Source organism: Rhincodon typus, chromosome 36 (assembly GCF_021869965.1).
Source record: "Rhincodon typus isolate 14 chromosome 36, sRhiTyp1.1, whole genome shotgun sequence".
NCBI classification, from domain to species: domain Eukaryota; kingdom Metazoa; phylum Chordata; class Chondrichthyes; order Orectolobiformes; family Rhincodontidae; genus Rhincodon; species Rhincodon typus.
The window spans coordinates 11,756,429-11,761,474 of record NC_063367.1 but is presented as its reverse complement, the minus strand read 5'-3'; the positions used below and the strand labels follow the sequence as shown (position 1 = coordinate 11,761,474).

The window sequence follows — 5,046 nt, the reverse complement described above, 5'->3', positions numbered from 1 at the left end:
ACTTGCTCTTCAAGCCACAGTATTTATATAGTCAGTCCAGTTGATTTTCTGGTCAATGGCAACCCCAAAATATTGATAGTGGGGGGTGCAGTGATGGTAATGTAACTGAATGTCATTGTTTGTGATATGAGTCTGAAAGGGTTAATATTAAGGAATGCCATAAGGGCAACTCACATGATAATGTCGGGCAGTGTTATAGACAGAATAACACAGTATCTCTAAGGAATGAAGCCTAACTTTTGGTCATCCTCAGAGTCTCCATAACAATGTTGACTTCGATCAATGTAACGTAATATTTTGTCACAAGTTAAAACTGCAATAAAAGTTCTAATTTTTAGTTTTGCTTTTTTAAAAATTTAACCTATTTTTCTATTCAACCTCTTCAGAGATGCTATTACACACCTCCGGTGGCAGGTGGGTCTTGAACACAGACCTCCCTGCCAGGGGTAGGGACACTACTACAGTGCCACAAGAGGGCCCTAAAAATACAGAACACTTCAAAAATTTGCGTGTCATCCTTACACCAGGGACCTTGCTAATCATATCTGTATCATTCTAATTTTAGTATTTGTACCACAGAACATTTTGTCATGAAATAATTATCTGCAATAAAAGTTTTATACGATTTATTACAAACAATTGTAACATGTAACTGGTTGCTAACATGCAATAAACTACACCTTGTTGATGACAAGCAACTCTTCTAGTTAGACCAGGAAGTTGTTTTCCTCCACCACATTAGGCCAATCAAGCCTAGTCATCTTTACACTTGACGAGGCTGATAGGTAAAACTTTTATCATGAGTAATAGCTTATTAAAATGTTAATGAGCTCACAAGCCCATACAACATTGTCAAGTTAAAAGAAGTTGATTGGGATTTTCGTGTTATCTTCTAGCTTCCTGATGCGATAGGGTTGTGGATTTTAGCTGCCTGGAGGTAGGCTGCCCAGACGAGGGAGACAAGGCCTTGTGCAGGCCTAAAACCCTACAAGCCTACACGCAGGTGTAACATGGATTCTGCACCACCCCACCTGCTTTTCCTGTCTTTTTTTCATCTTAACATTCAAAGGAGCTATTGAGAAAATGCCTCTGTGTTGAAGCTTCCTTTCAGTTAGTTACCCTTTACCGCAAGCTGCTGCACTATGTCAACCCGGAAGGCTCTGAAGATTTAAAACCCTCACTTAGACAAGAGACCTGCCTCCAAAACATTGTTTTTGGGATGGTTGGGGATGTTGTAGAGTGGGGAGCACTTCCGTGTGTGATGATGCTGTGGCTTTAAGAGGTATGTTTTCTCTGGATTATTTTAGAGAGAGAGTGGCGGGGAGAACAGGTGCAGAGCAGCGTATGAGAAGATAAACAACTTGCGAGGCCTTGGGTTTTCTTTAAAATTGGAACAGTAGTGGCAGCCTGAGTGGGTGTGTTCAAGCTCTCATAGATCCAGGATTTTAGTTTTAGCTTCCAGCAGAAGCTGCTGGAATTTGAAGAAGTAGAAACTACTTTTTCCTTCTCTCATTTACAACCAGAAGCTGGAATTTCTCTCTGCTGCTGCATTACTTGTGAGAACAAATCTATACTCTGAATTTTGCTGAGCAATGTGTTTATGGGATGTTACAATATTAGAACAGTTAATTTGTAATAGTTACTGCATCCATTATTCTGTTAAGTTTTCCAATAGAGCTAAGTTATTTCAAGTTCTTCTTTCTTTTGTTGTATTTTAACTATAGTACTTGAATACATTGTGTTTTGCTTAACGTCGAGTAGTTTGACCAGTCACATTGCATCTGGGATAGAGCACTTTACATTTGCCTTTAAAACAAGAAAAAAGTTAAGGTCTAGGCTACCTTCTTAAAATATTTTCAGGAGGTCTGGTCTGGTCCATGGCACATGAAAATTCCAAAGAGACAGTTTTCATCTGGGAAGGGATGGGGTCAGGAATGAGAACCAATCCCAGAACACCAAGGGAGGCAAAATTCAACCCTACAGCTTTCTAAATGTTACAATAATGTTACATTGAATAGCAGAATGGGCTCAAAAGAGCTGAATGGCCCACTCCTGCTCCTATTTTCGGTGTTTTCTATGTTTGAGATCAATCATTGTGGTGGGATCTGAAGAGATAGTGAGAAAAGAGATAAGTCTGAGGCCAGTACAAGGGAAAGAAAAGCAAGCGAAATAGTTGGGAGTAAGGCAGAGAACGAGGCAAGGCTGATGAATTACACTGCATTTATTCCAAAGCAAGAGGTCTGACAAGTAATGCAGATGCACTCAAGGTTAGATTGGGAACATGGGACTGGGAAACTATAGCTATTACAGAAATTTGGCTCAAGGATAGTCAGGACTGGTGGCTTAATGTTCTGGGGTATAGACGCTATAGGAAGGATAGAAAGTGGGGGCAAGAGAGGAGGGGGAGTGGCATTTTTGGTTAGGGATAACATTATGGCTGAGTATAGAAGCTGAGATGCTGTTGTGGCTTTGCAAGACATTGGTTAGCCCACTTTTGGAATACTGTGTTTGATTCTGGTCTCCCTGCTATAGGAAAGATGTTGTGCAACTTGAAAGAATTCAGAAAAGATTCACAAGGACGTTGCTAGGGTTGGAGGGTTTGTGCTAGAGGAAGAGGTTGAATAGGCTGGGGCTATTTTCCCTGGAGCGATGAAGGCTGAGGGGTGACCTTAAAGAGGTGTATAAAATCATACGGAGCATGGATAGGGTGAATAGTCAAGGTATTTTCCCAGGGTAGGGGAGGCCAAAACTAAAGGGTACAGTTTTAAGGTGAGAGGAGAAAGATTTAAAAAGGGGCCTAACAAGCAACTTTTTTGCACAGAGGTTGGTGAGTGAATGGAACGAGCTGCCAGAGGAAGTGGTGAAGGCTGGTAGAATTACAACATTTAAAAAGCATCTGGATGGGTATATGAATAGGAAGGGTTTTAAGGGATATGGGCCAAATGCTGGCAAATGGGATTAGGTTAATTTAGGGCATCTGGTTGGCATGGACGAGTTGGACCGAAGGGTTTGTTTCCATGCTGGACTCTATGACTCTAATACTGTTGCTGTTGTAAAAGTACATTGAAATTTTGTTCTTTGGTGACATGCAGTGATGTTCCCACATTAATTATATCATGCTGAATTGACTGGGAAGCAGTAGAAAATGACAACATAAAGGGCCCAGAGAATAGATTGTGCCAGCTCTGTCTTATGGATGGAATCTCGACTTAATTGCAATGGCAAGCAAATCAGGACCTTTGAGAATTGACTGAAGGAGAACAGCAAGTGATTGATAGAGCTGTCACTGAATGCAGGTTGCACTGTACGTTCAGTTGACGTGATTATTTCACATGGGAAGCAACAATGAGATTACACATGTCAGACGAACATGCACAATTTCAACTGCGACTTGCACTAGGCATCGGAATCTTGAAAGTTTCCAAACAGCAATCCCACTTCAAAAAAGCAGTGAGCTTCCTCAGAATTGATATTTCAGGCAAGGAAACCAAACTGTATGATAAATTCTTAAGATAGTATAACCTTGGAGACCATGAATGAGTTTGACAGTTTCTGCTGTTTTGTTTCCATGTTGTTTTGTTCCCAGCTGATGTTACTACTGGACAAATCATATCCCATGCTGAAATCTGGCTTGATAGGTCATATTTTGTTATCTTTTATTTAACCTGGTGGTCTTTCACTGAAACATGAGCACACAATGCTGCAGATTTGTTTTCAGCATTAAAACAAGAGCTTATTATACACAGAAAATGAAGAAAAAATGGAACAAACCAAACAATTTCAAAATAACATAATCTGAAATATTTCGAATCACATGGCAAAATATTGTTCCATCTATTTCCAATACTATGTTATTTTACTCAAATGCCAGAGAGGGAGAGAGAGAGAGAGAGAGAGAGAGAGAGAGAGTTTCCTTCTCTATCACATCTACAAGTTTGATTTAACTGTTTCTTTTCGTTTTCTGTCATGAAAATTTGATAACTTTTTCCCTGGTTATTCACACAACTGAGTTTAAATATTGTTAACTCCAAATATTTTTTTTTCAGGATTATAACCAAACGCTTTTGATCTGGAACTTTTAGATAAAAGCCTTTAAAGTGACGTACCCTATTTTTAAAAATGTTTTGATCTAATCCATTTCTCTAGGGAAATCTGTTTTTACTTCTGACCCTTGCCATAACATTTGTAAAACCTAAAGCTTTCCAATCTATGGATTTTCTGAAGTAAAAATCAATTTGTGGTGTTCCTAAAGCAAACAAAAAATCTTATGTCTTAAAATGTTTGCTCCCTCCAATTGTAAAACTCTCACTATATGACAGATTCTCATTATCATTGTAAGAGGGCCCCAATCACTTTACTATTTGCTACATGCTGGTTAAAATCGTGGCTTTAGAAATACTGATAAGTTAATTGTTGAACCCCTTCACGCAACCAGATCAAGACTCACATGCCACTATATTAAAATATAAGCTATCAAATAAGTGATATTATATGTATCAATCACACACCATATATCACATTGATCATACTGTTTTGGTGGGTTGTTATTCGTTGTGCAGTGACGGGTAATTGACAAACATCAACTGTATGTTTCACTGTCCATTTAGTTTTTAATCCATTTTGTCCATGTTATGTTGACTAATATTGGGATATTGATCAGCTGCACTCTTGCTAGATGTGCTGGAGCAAGTCACCAAGATTCGTTCCACAGAACCTTCCTATGACCTCTATCGCATTGAAGGACAAAGGCAGTAGATACATGGGAGCACCACCTTCAAGGCACCTTCCAAGTCAAACATCACTCCAAAGTGAAATGTTAGTTATTGCTAAAAAGAGTGAAGAGATGCTGAATCTACTCACCTTGCACTGACAAGGACAAATGTGAGAATGTCATAGTTTCTCGTGATTATGTAACGCAAGATGAAAATCTCCCACTTTGCAGTAATAATCAGTCCTAGGAAGTGAAAAGTTGACATATTGGTCTTTCTATAATCGTCACTTGATCAGCTTCATGAAATTCCATCCCTAATAGTACTGTGAGTATAC

The 5,046-nt window shown here is 39.1% G+C and overlaps 1 pseudogene; it reads right to left on the bottom strand.

The window, feature by feature from the left end:
* Positions 1–481: 481 nt before the first annotated feature.
* LOC125487115 lies at positions 482–582 on the bottom strand (annotated as a pseudogene).
* Positions 583–5,046: the final 4,464 nt, after the last annotated feature.